The 16494-nt window shown below is 44.1% G+C and overlaps 1 protein-coding gene across 1 annotated transcript in view; it reads left to right on the top strand.

Annotated features, from left to right (window-relative positions):
• Nucleotides 1-11456, top strand: part of LOC144375031 (trafficking kinesin-binding protein 1-like) — a 55687-nt gene extending 44231 nt beyond the window's left edge. The window contains exon 5 of the transcript XR_013434335.1: nucleotides 11439-11456. The gene's annotated coding sequence lies outside the window, so the exon portion shown is untranslated. The remainder of the gene's footprint in view (nucleotides 1-11438) is intronic.
• Nucleotides 11457-16494: the final 5038 nt, after the last annotated feature.

Below are 16494 nucleotides of genomic sequence, written 5' to 3'. Positions count from 1 at the left end.
GACCTGCCTCACCACAACACTCCTTCCTCCTGCTCAGGGAGGGAAGTGGAGAAGCACCCTCCCCTCAGAGCTCTGGGTTCACCTGCTCAGGACTCACTCCTCCAGCCTTCTCAGTTTATTTTAGTCTAACCTGTTTCCTTTGCTCCCCAAGTCTTACAGAAGTGGGGGCTCTGATTCCTGTGGTTATCAGCACTATGTTTTCCCAACGTTCCCTTTTGCTTTTTCAATCTTCCATCCCCTGCTTAAGCAATTCCCCATATTCTCTCTGTTGAAAAAAAGCCAGTCCTTCCTTCTGGTTGATAATTGTGACTCATTCCTCCATCACCTAGTTCAACTTTGTCCTCCATTGGTCGGAATTCTTTGTGAGAGAAATGAAAATTTTCATTTTAGCAAGATCCAAACCATATGTGGCCAGGCCTATTAGATGGGCTCCTCAGGGACGCAAATACAGTGAAGGAAGGAAATCCTGATGATAAACCATGGCCCTGAGGCCTGTTTAGAAACAAGGACCCTAGCACATTGGTATAATTTCGCATATAAACTCTAGAGTAGAGGCAGTTATATCAATTGCGGGGCTAGCACAATAATCCAGGAGACGGATAGTTGGTGGCTCTGTTCCAGGTGGTGGTGGAGAAAGAGGTGAAGAGAGGGTTAATTCTAAATGCATTTTGAAGCCAATCTGACAAAGAGGTTTGCTGAGGATTAGATGGAAGGTGAGAGGAGTCAAAGATCGTCCCAGGGCTTTTGACCTAAGCAGCTGGAAGGATGGAGTGTTCATCAGTTGAGTTGGGGAAGGTATTAGGTGGATAAAGTTTCAGGAGAAATCCATGAGTTGAAGTATGCACAGTTGATTTGAAATGTCACTAGGTGTCCAAGTGCAAATAATTCCAAATCTTTGCTCTTTGACTTGATTTATCACTTCCCCCTAGAATGAGGAAGCCGGATGTCAGTCCCTTTCAGCTCTCATTTCAGCATCTCTGGTGCACAGCACAGTGCCTGGACCACAATCATCTCAGTAAATAGCATTTGAGTGAATGGATGAAAAAAAAAATTGTATACTGCAGAGGTTCCAATTGAGGCCAAAGTTTGTCTTATTCAAGCTCCAATTCCACACTTGTTTTCCAGTCAGGAAGAGAATAACCATTTGGTTCTGTAAACTGCAGCTTCTAGTGTTCATTGGAAACCCATATTACTAGCTCATCACTTGTAAGTTGAAGTCCTTCTTCCCTGAAGTAGAGAGAAACCTCTCAGAGAGAGACACAGGAGTTTTCTGTCCTTCTTTTATAAGTGTGGCCCAGCCTGGATTCTGCTGGAGACTTATTCAGTCAGAAGACAGGGCTTTGACAACATTTCAGCTCCAGGAGGGGCCGAGGGACTGCGGTGGAGCAGGAGATGCCCCTTCCTTGCTTCTTTCTTTTTGTGTGGATATGCTGTTTGTGTTGTGCCCCCATCTCCTAGGAAACCTGAAGAACATTCTAGAACAAGTTCTCTGGGAGCTTCCCTCTCTGCTCAAGTTCAAATCCAAGTAATTACAAACTGTCTGTTGGACACTTGTCAGGGGACCACAGCCAGGTGCCTCCTTTGCCTGGTGTCCAGCACAGAATAGGAGGAGCCCTTTTGGACACTCTGTACTTTCACCTTAATTCAGCCAGCTTGGCCTTTTGCACCAGTGTGACTCTATAATGAGGTGACTATCCAGCACCTGACCTCTGGTGTCACCTTCTTCATGGAGTTTTCCTTAACTAAAGATTGCCAAACAAACCTTAACACATCACTTGTTGTAATGTGATCATTAGTTAGTGGCTCATGCCACCTGCAACTCAACCTAAGTGTTCCATGACACTTGAGGGGACCCACATGCTTGGTCATGTGCTTGGACTTCATGAGAATGTTAATTGTCCAAAAGGCATCTAACAATTTACTCTCAATTTCCATTCTTATCTCATTGTGGACAGTTTGCAGACTGACGTAAGCCCTCAGACCATTCTTCAGGTAAGGCTGGTGTGGGGACTTCTATGGTATAAAGCACTTTTTGTTAAATATAATGAATTTCTGGTTAAATGATCAAGCTTTTGAACATAATTTGTTATTTTTGCTTCTAGAAAAATCCCCCTCGTAGCACAGAGCAGTGGGGAGAAGTTGATGCCTTGGGATGGGCCCTTCTTCTCTTACTTAACCGCAAAACAAACATCATCAATGAACATTTCCGCTTGATGATACAGCCACCCCTCATGCAAAGAAACATAAATTCATGGTTTTCTTCAAACAGAAGTGCAGGATCTATAGGAGATGTCCAGGCCACATGTTGTCCTTATTGACCCTGACTTGATGAACTGGGACCTCTGGGTGCATTGTAGTGTTAACTGTGGAATTGTTTAAGTAGGGGATGGAAGATTGAAAAAGCAAAAGGGAAAATTGGTAAAGCAATAGTACTCATAACCACGGGAATCAGAGCCCTTAATTCTGTAGGACTGGGGGAGCAAAGGAAATATGTGGCATTGTTTTCAAAAAAAAAAATCAATCTAATTATTAAGTTTCTGTCTCTTAGCTCTGAATTCACCATTATATACCCTGCTGAGGCTTCTGTGTCAGGTGCTGCAGATAGGGAGACCCCTGAGGCCAGAAGGAGAAGCAAGAGACCTGTTTCTTCCTGCCTGTGAGCTGTCTCCCTCAGCAGCGCTTCTCCACCCTGGCAACAACATGGCTCTCCCTCATCCTAGACCTGCCTCACCACAACACTCCTTCCTCCTGCTCAGGGAGGGAAGTGGAGACGCACCCTCCCCTCAGAGCTCTGGGTTCACCTGCTCAGGACCCTCTCCTCTGGCCTTCTCAGTTTATTTTATTCTAACCTGTTTCCTTTGCTCCCCAAGTCTTACAGAAGTGGGGGCTCTGATTCCTGTGGTTATCAGCACTATGTTTTCCCAACGTTCCCTTTTGCTTTTTCAATCTTCCATCCCCTTCTTATGCAATTCCTCATATTCTCTCTGTTGAAAAAAAGCCAGTCCTTCCTACTGGTTGATAATTGTGACTCATTCCTCCAGCACCTAGTTCAACTTAGTCCTCCGTTGGTAGAATTCTTTGTGAGAGTAATGAAAATGTTCATTTTAGCAAGATCCAAGCCATATGTGGCCAGGCCTATTAGATGGGCTTTCCAGGATCAAAAATGTAGTGAAGGAAAGAAACCTTGATGATAAACTATGGCCCTGAGGCCTGTTTAGAAACAAAGACCCTAGCACATTGCTATGATTATGCATATAAACTCTTGAATAGAGGCAGTCATTTCAATTGGGGGGCTAGCACAATAATCCAGGAGACGGATAGTTGGTGGCTCTGTTCCAGGTGGTGGTGGAGAAAGAGGTGAAGAGAGGGTTAATTCTAAATGCATTTTGAAGCCAATCTGACAAAGAGGTTTGCTGAGGATTAGATGGAAGGTGAGAGGAGTCAAAGATCGTCCCAGGGCTTTTGACCTAAGCAGCTGGAAGGATGGAGTGTCCATCAGTTGAGTTGGGGAAGGTATTAGGTGGATAAAGTTTCAGGAGAAATCCATGAGTTGAAGTATGCACAGTTGACTTTGAAATGTCACTAGGTGTCCAAGTGCAAATGATTCCAAATCTTTGCTCTTTGACTGAGGAAGCCTGATGTCAGTCCCTTTCAGCTCTCATTTCAGCATCTCTGGTGTGCAGCACACTGCCTGGACCACAATCATCTCAGTAAATAGCATTTGAGTGAATGGATGAAAAAAATTGTATACTGCAAAGGTTCCAATTGAGGCCAACGTTTGTCTTATTCAAGCTCCAACTCCACACTTGTTTTCTCGTCAGGAAGAGAATAACCATTTGGTTCTGTAAACTGCAGCTTCTAGTGTTCACTGGAAACCCATCTTACTAGCTCATCACTTGTAAGTTGAAGTCCTTCTTCCCTGAAGTAGAGAGAAACCTCTCAGAGAGAGACACAGGAGCTTTCTGTCCTTCTTTTATAAGTGTGGCCAAGCCTGGATTCTGCTGGAGACTTATTCAGTCAGAAGACAGGCTTTGATAACATCTCGGCTCTAGGAGGGGCCAAGGGACTGAGGTGGATCAGGAGATGCCTCCTCCTGGCTTCTTTCTTTCTGTGCTGATATGCTGTTTGTGTTGTGCCCCCATCTCCTAGGAAACCTGAAGAACATTCTAGAACACGTTCTCTGGGAGCTTCCCTCTCTGCTCAAGTTCAAATCCAAGTAATTACAAACTGTCTGTTGGACACCTGTCTGGGGACCACAGCCAGGTACCTCCTTTGCCTGGTGTCCAGCACAGAATAGGAGGAGCCCTTCTGGACACTCTGTACTTTCACCTTAATTCAGCCAGCTCGGCCTTTTGCACCAGTGTGACTCTATAATGAGCTGCCTATCCAGCACCTGACCTCTGGTGTCACCTTCTTCATGGAGGCTTCCTTAACTCCCCATTTGAGTTTATGACCTGGGCAGTGCTAGGGGAATTGTGAGTTCTGGGTTATTGTGAAAGCAAATGACAGAATCTGTTACCTGTGGGTTGCACTGAGAGAGGGAGAGAAGCCCAGAAAACTTTCAGGATTCCAGACAACACTTGATAGACCAGCCTTTTGACTTGAATTACTTCAATGAAGGCATATATGTCACTTTCTTTCTATCTTACACATGTTCAAATTGGAATTTTTCAAAGTGATTAACCAAGTAAACCCTAACAGAATGTCATTAAATTCTTCCAGAGGAGTCTAGATGAATCTAGAAAAGACATTGAGCTGATCTTGCCTCCCCACTCCCCTACCGTAGTCTTGAAGGTGAGCCTGAGTTTGTAGAATCGCCCATCTCAGTTGGCCCTAGAATGGGAAGCTCTCTACTCAGGGCCCTGGGAGCAAGGGTCTGTGGTCACCATATGCCCCAGATAGTTACCCTTTACTCTTCCTGGATCTCCCAGATCCACATGCTGCAAAGCTCTGTGTGATAAGGGGACAGACCCTGAAAAAGATGAATTGACCCAGTGCTGTCATCCTTGTTACATTTCTGAGTCACCACCTTTGAAGGAAGGACATTCATCTTTGTGATTCACAATTTTCATCTGCAGAGACTCCAACACTCCCCACAAAAACACAAGGCAGGAAGGAGCCAAGGTTCTTGGTGGTGTCTCCCATCCCTTGGCTAATTTCTGACAGCTGTGGTCAAGAGACTTGATTTGGCCTGACTTTTCTTTTTCCTTTGTTAACTTCCAAGGAGTCATAGGTACAGTTGACAATTGTTTAGCATTTAGATTTATTTATGGTTTGATTTTTTTTAAGCAATTAAGTTACCGGATTAAGTTTGTGCAAAAATGAAGATGCTTATCTATGTAGTATCTAGTTAAATTCAAAAGCACAGAGACAGGAGTTTAAAGGACATCTATTTTGTAATGCCTGGAAACTTGGCTTGAATGGTGACTCATGTAGGATTTTATGGGAGGCTTTTCAGCTGGGCTCTCAGGTTCTGAACCTCCACCCTCCACCTTGTGACAGGGCAGACAGTAAGTAGTAAGTTGCCTTCCCTGAGTGTCCAGGGCCACACAGAATGATACTTTTTCATCTTGAAAACTGCTGCTGCTGGTCATAGTGAGAGAGGGCCCTTCCACTGCCTTGTGGACTTTTCATTTTTCTTTCTTTCTTTCTTTAGATACCAGGGATTGAACTCAGGGGCACTCAACTACTGAACCACACCCCCAGCTCTTTTTTGTGTTTTATTTAGAGACAGGGTCTCACTGAGTTGCTTAGTGCCTGGCTTTTGCTGAGGCTGGCCTTGAACTTGAGATTCTCCTGCCGCAGCCTCCTGAGCCGCTGGGATTACAGGTGTGCGCTACTGTGCTTGGCGTACTCATTTTTCTGACACCTAATTACCAGTTCTGCCTTGACTGGGCATATCAGAAATCCTAGGGGCATATATATATTTTGAAAGTTTATTCAATATGCATGTGTTTTTTATAATTAAAAACTATAGAAAACAAAATTTTCTGTAATAATAAAATTAATAAATTGAAACAAATTCTAGGGTACAGATGATAGAAGGAAAAATTATTAGATAGTATTTGGATTCTAAAAAACAAATTGAAAATCTTTTTTAATGAAAGTAATGACCCTATAAGCCAAACAGAATACAAACAACCCCAAATGTAAATATATGGACAGTCAAGAATATTTGTGGATATGGCTTCTGGGTCTTAGAGTTAGGAGGAGGCAGGGTCAGAGGTGTTTTTATTTTTTTACACAAAGACACACAACATATACATTTACGTATGGTGAGTAAATTATTGACTTATTTATTCACTTCAAAAACATATAGATGTATCACACTGACATTAATGGGAGAAACTGAATTATCTGAACTAGCTTAAGAGATGAGAGGAGTATAACAAATTAGAACAATTAAAAAGAAAAAGAGGTGATGAGAGCTATTTGTTCCTTCTACCAAAATGAAGGAGGAGTGAGATTTTCTAATATTTCTTAAAGACCACAAATAGGGTTGGTGGAAGCGTCAAGGGGGCTTATCAGGCCTGTTAATGTGACATGTGACATGGAGCTGAGGTCCCTTAGGAAAACATGTTGCTGGAGACGAAACCTGAAGTTCCCTGCTTGGGTCTCAGCTCTGGCTGCTGCAGACAGCCCTCCCACGGCTCCCACCCTGCACCTCAGTGTCTCCCCATCACTGTTGTTTTCTTCCCTTGTGGGTTTGCACCCAGGCCCTCACCCCCAGTTACTCCTGAGCTTCCTACTGGCCAGGGTTCCTTTGCCTGGAACAGGGACTTGTTCCTACTCAGGGCCTGCCCACATAGATACTTGAGAATTTTTTTGACTATCATCTCATGCCAGTGAGTAGAAGGTGGAAAATGGGTGCCAGCATTTATTCTCCAATTTGTTTGGGGCGTGGTTTAATTTTCATCCAAGTTGCACTACTGGATTTTGGACTAAAACACCTCTCAGAATGGTGCCCCCGCAACCCAGTTAGCCGTGACAGCCCAAACACACATCTCCCTCCCTCTGATCAGTCAGCCCAGGCCTACTCATTCCACCTTGCCCTCGTGATACCTTCCTCTGTCTGCCTTCCCCAAAATGAGCACTTGATTCTCGCCTCATTTCAAAGTGGATTCTGCCCCAGTGGCACCCAGTTGTGATGCTGGCGGGAGGAAAGGAGGGGTCCTGCCACTATGGGTTGTGGTCAGCCCTGTGGGCCTGGCACATCATCCTGCAGTGATATGACTTTCACAAAGCCCTTGGTTTCACTGGGCAAGTTCCATGTTGCTTCTGACTTGTCATGTGCCCATCTGAAAGGGGGACATCAAACCTAGGAGGTAGACTGCTCTTGTCCCCCTCCTCTGGCAAGAGGTGCAGATCCTGTGCTTTGTGATTCACCTCCTGCTTTATCTGAACTCACAGATATCTCAGGGAAAGAGCCCACTTCTCTCTATTCCACTGCCAGCCAGAACCTTCCTGGATTAGTCCAGCAGTCAGGACTCTGGTCACTGTAAATTGCCTTGCATCCCCTCCCCCATGGCTCCCCAATGAGATCAAAATTTTTTCTGAAATACAAACCTCACACTTTCCCTTTGAAAAACCCTGCAGTGGCTTTTCATTGTCCTGTGATAAAAATTCTGTAGAGAGGCTCCCCAGGCCTTGAACCCCCAGGCACCTCTCCTTGGCTTTCCTGTTTCCCTTGCACCCCAGGAGGGCAGGTGACCTGACTCATTGGGCATAGAGCCTGGTGATGATAATGAATGCCGTTTAGGTGTGAGTTCACTAGTACTAGAGGCTACATAAGTGTGTCACGTGGCTACTTGATGACCTAGACAGGGTACGTTTAATTTCTTTTTCTAGGATTTAGACCATAATGTTAATGTGTTAGTTTTTATGGAGGTTTGGGGCTGTTCCTTTATCTTCTTTTTTTGTTTTGTTTGGGGGCATTGGAAGTGAGTTTACTTGGTAGTGCTCTCTGGGTCAGAAAAGGAGCTTCCATTTGAAACATCATTCCTACAGAGAGAAAAACTTGCCCACGGTTTGTTGTAGGTTTAGTGTCTAGAAATTTGGTGCTTAAAAAGCACAGCCTGTACTTATCTTACACTGTAATGGCTTGGTTTCTTATTTTCCCTGCCTCATTGGTCTTAGCCCTGCCCCCTTACTTCTTGGAAGAGGAAACCCAAGACTCAGCCATTAAGAGACCTGCCCAGGCCTCCTGGCCTTTGTCTCCTGTAAAAATCTAAGCCTCAAAGTCAAGACTCTTCCTCCCCCAATACCATCAGCGCTTCTTACTCTGTTCACACACATCCTGAGCACTGTTGACTGGTTCCAGCCTGGCCTCTCTCTTGTGTCCTTTGTGGCTCTCTGTCAGACTGGCCTAGGCCTAGGATCAGTCCCTGCAGTGCAGCCCTATTCTCCCCATTCTCTGTGACATTGTGTTCTTGACATCTATGGAGTCACCGCTAGAACTCCACCTGCCATGCAGGGTTGCTATGAAGGTTCAATCAGAAGGACTATCATGTCCTGAGAGACAGCATAGGGGCACGATAGGGTTAGCCATGCTCCTGCTGGGGACACTGTTCTTGTTTTGCATTTGCCCTTGCTAGCTGTATGGCATTGAGCGAGTTATTTCCTTTTTCTGGGCCACAGTTCTCCATTTGTAAAATGGTGTTGGTGAAAGTGCCCACCCCATGATATTGCTCTGAGGATTACTAGAGAGAATCCACACAGAGGGTTATGAATGACCTGGCCATAGACGTATTCTCAGTGGGATCTGCTCAGATGGATAACCTGAGCACTCTGAATTGACCCCTACATGATGTAGAAAGGCACAAGACACCACACTGTACCCCCATGAAGGTGTACACTTATTATCTGTCAATTGTTAAAAAAAAAGTTCTATTGCTTCTGGTATAAATTTCTCTTAAAAGTAAGCTTGGAGACTACCCTAGAACCTTATATTGTGGCTGACTATATATTTTCCCTGAAAAGTATTTAAAGTAATCCCCCCAATGGTTATTGTAGAATAAAAAGAAAATTAAAATTTGTGAATGTATCCAAATGTCAGCTTCTTTGTGGCTATCTTTAATTTTTTTTACTGAATACTATAAATTTATACGCTTCTCTCTCCCCCCAAATTGGTATAATATGTACTTTTAAAACTATAACTGGAATAATAACACACTTCCTTGCAATAGAATAGGCACTAGGTTTTCACTTATACCTCTGACTTGTCTAATTAGATTCAGTCAAAGGTCCTTGCACTTATGGGGGTGCCTGAACCCTGTTCCTTCCCCCCAGCTACAGTTGTGCCATTTGGGGTGTGAAGGGGCACCCCAGCCTCCTTTCACTATGTGCGTGGTGTCAGTGGGTGCCTGATAAAGTGATGCTAGCAAGATCATTGGTGTAGCTGTGTATTTTTGTTGCAAAGGTATTTTAAAGCTTTTTGAAGTTAGCTTTATAAAAGGGTAACACAAGGAATCCTTGTGGTGGTAGATACGTATACATGCACAGGCTGAAGATTGTACAGAGCTTCATGTACACCTGGTCCCATACACACACACACACACACACACACACACACACACACACTGTAGGTAAAACTGGGGAAATCTGAGAAAGATGCATGGATTGTGTCAATGCTGTATTCCTGTTGTAGTATCATGTGATAATTTTGCAGAATGTAACCATTGAGGGAACCTGACTCCAGGGTGTGCGGGATCCCTCTCTAATTTCTTACAACTACATGTGGTTACATGTGACTGGCTGTATGAATAATTACAGTGATCTTGGTTCACAAATGGAGCTCTAAAGGTTTAAGTGTAATCTCTGATTAATGTAATGCTAGAGAAATAGCAGCTCTGAAACTTATTCTAGAAGAACATCACATCTATGCAGGAGGAAAATTAACTCCTGGTGGTAGGAATCTTCACATAGGATTTCTTGTGCCCTGGAGCTGATGGACTATCTAGGGCAATTGGAGCTGGACTTCATCTACATCAAATTAGATTCTGGCTTAAGCCTACTCTTATAAATATCCTTTGCCAATCTCTCCCTGGCAACTCTGTATGAGGCAAGGGAAAGGGAAATGGCTCAGGCCATGAGTATCCCTGCAGCAGGCAGGAGGTATCCTGCCATGGAAGTGCTGAATGGAGGGCAGGGGGCAGAGGGCCAGGCTCCTGGCTTGGAGAACTCAGTCTGGTCGGTTTCAGATTCAGGACCAGATTTCAAGGTTCCTCCTTAAGCTAGAAAATCATTGCAACAGCTCAGATTTCTCTGAGCTCATTTGCTAGGATGATCTCTACTTGCATTTAATAAAATATTTAAAGACCTATTGAATTCCAGTTACAGTTTGCCATTAGTAATGCCCCTGAATATGAGTTACTAATACACTTTAATTCCTAATGCCTTGCATGGGCTATTACTGAATGGGCTGGACCACTAAGAAAGCATCCACTCCTAACAGAATTATTCTCCAGTGTTTTAGTTATGAAGCATTACTAAGAAGTTTTATTTAGCACCAAAGTGACAAGGTTTAAGAAATTTGCACTTTGTCCCTGAATCCATTTACATTCACTCTGTGTCCCCTGTAGAAGAAAACCTGTGCTACCTTCTCTGTGTTTGTTGAACTGCAAATCAATTCTTTGCCACTGATTTAAAATAAAACAACTCTGAGTTTTTTGTTTTTTGTTTTGTTTTGTTTTTTGGCACACTTCTTTCCTTGCACAACCCTTTTCTTCATTAGAAGGAGAACAAAGACACATAGTCCTAAAGCAGCTTGTGAGCCCCCTCTGTGACCACAGTGAAGTGTATGTGTAATGAAACCACAGTGTGTGTGTGTGTGTGTGTGTGTAGCAGCAACAGCAACAATAGTAGTAGTGTTTTTAAAAATATATATGTATCACCCTAGTTTCCTGGTATGAACGCTGGTTGCGTAGGCTTAGAATTGAGGCCATTTGGGAAGAAGGGGCCTGTGCTATTAGGAAATTACCAGTTTAAGGTTGTTGTTCAGTAATTAAACCAATTGCTGCTTCCTGAAAGCTCCCGTTCTCTCAATGTGAATCTGTCCAGTCAATAGGCTCTGGATCCTATGGGAATTATGGAAATTGATTCATGGGAGCTGTGCTGCTGACCTCCTCCCCATTCACTTCAATTTGTTGAGTCTGTATGAGGCCAGACCCTCTTTCATTGCCACCACCAGACCTCACCTTGAAGTCAGGGCTTCATAGGAACTCCATGACAACTCTCCTTGTCACAAACCTGGGCTTCCTCAATGGAACTGGGACATGAGACCCCTGGGGTGCTGAGTACAGTGTGGGTTGAACCCAGCAAAATCCATTATCCTTCATGCCTAATAAGCAGAGACAATTTCAGGGCCAGTGTTTTACATGTACCATTTGTTGGGTGGGGTTGTGGCACCACAGTCTCACTGTGACTTCTGTTTCTTACAGTTTTATGTGCTGAAAGAGTTGGCCAGATGACTAAGACATACAATGACATAGGTGCTGTTACTCGACTTCTTGAGGAGGTTAGTATTCAGGGGAAGACAAAAAAGGTTGCTTATAATTGATCGATCGTAATTTATATTGATTAGTGCAAACGTTACTATTTCAGCAGGAGTCCTAGAGATTGGGCCTCCTTGGGGTATAATTTAATGGCTTTACTTTTTGAACTAGTGGTTATGTAGCTGACCTTGGTAGCTGTAGTTTTCTGCAAGTGTTTTAGGTTTTTAAAGGAACATACCATTGACACAAAATATGGTAGCATTCAGATACTTGCTAGAATACCCAGTTTAATATTTGAGAACCACTAAAATATATTTTAAATCCCAAATGTCAGAAAAATACATGATTATCCCTGTCTTTCTAACCTATTTTAAGTTTTTGCTTATATCAGGCTAGTGTGATATTACAGTGTCAGTGTGGGAAGAAGTAAAATAAGCGTGGCAAGGAAAATCTAGAGAAGTGGCTTAGGATTAGGCAACTACTTGAGGACTGGTTCTCAGTTTCTTCTGAGCATTCCATTGGCAGAGAATTGAGGTCCGAAGGCCTCAGAAAAAGGAGCGTGACACGCGCATCCATAGGCCTCTCCCAGGCTGGAGCAGGTAGGGTTTTAGCTAGTATTTGCTAAGTGCTCCAAATATCCCAGCACCACTGAATCCAGCCTTTAGTGAACAGGTGCTGGCTTTTAGATCTGTGTTTCTGCTCTAGACTCCAGAATGACTTTGGGCTCATGACTGTTCATTCACATCTTCCCTGGAAAAAGAGTAGAAGGGATGGGAGACTGAAATCATTGCTACCATTTTTGGGGCACTGGGAAGACAAGGTTGAAACCTGGGTGGGACCTGGGCCAGTATGGGGGGGGGGACCCAAAGCTTTTGCAGTGACTCTCTGTTCTCCCTGTTTCGTGTCTCTGTCTTCCTGTGTTTCTCCCTTCTGCACAACCAGCCTCCCCACACCTGCCCTGCAACACACTCCTGTCTCATTCTCTTGAAGGGGAAGTTGCAAACTCTTCAGGGCCATATAAATGATGTCAGGGTTTGTTTCTGTGTGACTGGGCATGGGGGAAAGCATTTTGGGGCCCTGACCTTGTGCCTTCTGGTGGCATCCAGAATTGCAGCCATCTTGGTGGTGGCATTGGCCATGTGGCAGGTTCACATGGTTGGGCCCAGGGGACTTTTTAAACCTTAGATATAATAGATCTTTGATGAAATATCTGTTTCTTACTATTTGGGATAAAACTGAACTGAGAGCTGAGTGTTTTCTACAGGCCATCTCATTAATTCTGTAGTAGCTTTCAGAAGTTGATATTGCTGTTTCCTCCATTTTACATGGAAGGAGCCACAATTCAGTGGGACAGGCACCAAGATTACTTGGCAGATTCCCAGCCCTGCCCCTTAGCCCCCCTTGCCTGGTGGGTCTGTTGCTCTTGACAGTTTTGTTTGCTGGCCCATTTAGTCTTTGTTAATACAGTTGTCCGTGGGACACTTACTTGGAAAATGTGACCAGGGCACTGCAGCCTCTGAGTGTGCACTGCCAAGGTCCTTGCTGAGGCTTGTCTGAGCTGGCAGTGCTGTGTATGTAAATGCTCCACAGGGCTCCTGCTCTCTGCTAGGACATGCAAGGACCACTTTTATTTTTTCTTTTTACTTTCTCTCTCTCTCTCTCTCTCTCTCTCTCTCTCTCTCTTTCTCTTTCTCTCTCTCTTCCCCTTCCCTCCCTCCCTCCCCCTCTCTCTCTCTCTTTTTTGTGTGTGTATGTTGAGGAGGGCTCATGGTTTAGGAGGTCTCAGTCTCTACATGGCTGACTGGGCCCAGGTGAGGCAGACCATCATGATGGAAAGGTATAGAGGAAGAAGCAGCTCCTTGGTTACAAGAAAGTAGAGAGAGCGCAGGATCATTTCTAAGGAGCCAAGCACATAAGTTTTTTTTATGTAGATACTTAGTATCAAGAATTCATTTTCCAGAGGCTGGGCATATAGCTCAGTTGGTAGATTACTTGCCCTGCATGCACAAGGCCCTGGGTTCAATCCCCAGCACCACAAGAGGGAAAAACAAACACATAAATAAGTAATTCACTTTCCCTCTAGTTTATTTCCTGACCGAATGTTACTATATGAAGAATATAGTCTCATATTTTTTAAAAATTGAGTTGCTAGAAAGAATATTGGTAGGGTAATTTCTTCACATGAGTGTTTCATTGTGGCTTCTTTTATTTTTAAAGAGTTATCATGTTTTTAGTTTTTTTTAATATATATATATATTTTAGTTGTTGATGGACCTTTATTTTATTTGCTTATTTATATGTGGTGCTGGGAATCTAATGCAGTGCCTCATGTGTACAAGGCAAGGGCTCTACTGCTGAGCTACAACTCCAGCCCCAGGTTATCATGTTTTTATCTTTGTGTTTTATAAATAGCAACACCATTTTGTTCTTGCCCTGATAAAATCCCAGATGAATTTACTACCTTTCTCTGGAAGCAGTTGGTTAAAGTCTAGCTGCACAAGTCATGTGACAGCTGCAGCCTGCTGTGCTTTTCACTGGCCTTTGCCTCTGTTTCCTCTGCTCATTTGTGTTGGTTTGCATGCTGGCCACATGCAGGCTGGTGCCAGGGAGTTGCACAGGATGCTGAAGCAGAGCCCTTGAATGTGGACTGTGCTCCTGGTTTAAGGGGAGGAGGCTGCTGCAGCTCACCCTGGCTCCCTGCTGTTGGGAATATACCTTTGGGTATAGCTTGTCTTGTCCCCAGTTCTGAGAGAGAGAGAGAGAGAGAGAGAGAGAGAGAGAGAGAGAGAGAGAGAGAGAGAGAGAGAGAATGTGTTCCACTGTCCCCTTAGTCATGCTTTTATCCTAAAATTAATGAATGGGATGAGTCAGCTGCTGCAAGAGGGAGGCAGGCTGTTGCTTCTCTAGTGGGTGCACTGTCAGTGCAGGGTTTTGTTGCAAGACCAAAGGCTGAGTCCAAGCAGCAGTCTTCAAAAGCAAAACAAAGCATAGCCAAAGGGAGGGAGCAGGCAGGTGGAGCAAGCTCCACCTTGCCTCATTTCCCACATGGTAAGAGGATTAGGTTTTCCTAATAATTTACTACTTCTAAGGGCCTAAATTATTTGTAGTCTCTTATTCTCTTATGGTTTAATCCACTAGTCATTTCCTAGCTGTTTCCTGAATTTAGAAGCAAACATTTGTCATATGATAATTGGTAGTAAAAAATGGGAGCTTTTTTTTCCCCCATCTTGTGATTCCCTCCAAGGAAACTCAACCAGCCTGATGCATTAGTAAAACTAGAGCAAAAAAGACCAGAGATGCTATAATAATTTTGGAAGTGTTTTTCATTTCATTCATAAATATTTTTACTGTAATTTCCTGCTTTTTTTTTTTAACCAGCCAAGAATGTTCTTTGTGATGACTGTAGAGATAAGATTTCCTGTGTGCAGATGCCAGGCCTCCATGGGGCCAGGAGAGGCTGGAGGCCCCAGGGCTGGGGTTGGAGGTGTGAATGCAGGGCAAAAGCCTTCCTTGTTGAGCTACCACTTCACTTGTTTTTCCCGCCCTGCCTGTTTCCATTGCTCTTGGGTGGTGGCCCTCAATGCCCTAGAAAGCCATCCCTCCTTCTTTGGGTTCCCTGGCAGTGCCTTGCCTAACCTGCCTTCAGCATTGTAATTTTTGCTCAATTTGTCTGCAGGGAAACGTGCAGACAAAATGTGGCTGAGGTGTGCAAAGGGTCTGTGCTTGCTGGGGCTCAGCAGCCTGGAAAGCAGTGCAGAGCAGAGAGGCAGAGAGTGAGCTGATGGGCGTTAATTAAGCACCTTTGGGCACTCAGTCTAAGAGCTTGTTCTAGCAGAGAAATTTAATAGACCCAAGTTAGATTTATGGAGACTTTGCTTCACAGAGAAGTGTCCTTTGTAGTGCAGTTTTAGCCAAATGCAAAAGAGCTGAAACCCACTTGGACTGGGTGCTGAGACACTGGAATTCTGCACCTATTCCCTTGCACACAGTTCTTTGAATTCTTTCCCTTAGATACCAAGTAAACACAACTGTTGAGTCTGAGAATTGACAAAGGGATGTGAGATAAGGAAGCTTCCTGGTAGATGCTGTGGCCAGCAGGAATAAATGCACAGAGATGAGCATCTAGATGGATTGGGCAGAGCCACTGTGTCCCCTTGGCTGCATGGGAGGGTCCTTTCCACATGTGCTGAGTCTCTCGGTGGTAAGGGAACAGTGGTAAGGGAACTATTTCTAATATGCTAGAAATAAAAACTGTATTTTCCTTTTGTCATACAACTTAGTCATAAAGCTAGATTTTTTTTTCCAAGGCGCTCTCAGCAAGCCTGCCCCCTTCCTTACCCTCCATCTAACAGACAAGGGAATTGGGCCACTGCGATGTTCAAACTGTTGTACTCAACTTAGAGTAGGATGGCTCACCTGGGAGCAGTTAAACTGGTGACCAGTGCCTGCTGTAAGAAACACAGCTTAGGGACCAGGATGTGGCTCAGAGGTAGAGTGAGTTCTTAGCATGCACCAGGCCCTGGGTTCCATCCCCAGCACCAAAGAAAAGAGAAAAGGAATGAGTCTTAGGTTTTTGTCCCGGTACTCATACAGGTAAACATGTGATAAACAAAAGTTTAAACATGAAATAGTGCCCTTATCATGTGCATGCACTCTGGTATTTTTCAGTTTTGTGCTATTGTTTTGAATTCAAAACAAAATGCTGGTAACTCAATGATGACTAAAATGATATTTCAACCCACCTAGGTGTCATAAGATGTGTTTCGAAACAACTAACCCACAGTGTTCCTGATGCTGGTGAAGCCAAAGCCATTTGCCGCAGGCCACATGGGTGGTTAAGAAGTGGGTGTTGGAGCATAACCTGGGACTCCTCTCCAGCTTTGTTTCTTCTCCCCCAAACTACAATGTTTCCATGCTTTTAAAATACTGGCGAACAGAATAATTAGTGTAAGACTGCTACAGAAATGTGGTTTCCCAGAGCCCCCTCTTCTCATCATCCCCT

The sequence above is a fragment of the Ictidomys tridecemlineatus genome, chromosome 2 (assembly GCF_052094955.1).
Source record: "Ictidomys tridecemlineatus isolate mIctTri1 chromosome 2, mIctTri1.hap1, whole genome shotgun sequence".
Lineage (NCBI taxonomy): Eukaryota > Metazoa > Chordata > Mammalia > Rodentia > Sciuridae > Ictidomys > Ictidomys tridecemlineatus.
Note: the sequence above shows the minus strand (reverse complement) of the source record. Positions and strands in the feature narration are given on the sequence as shown.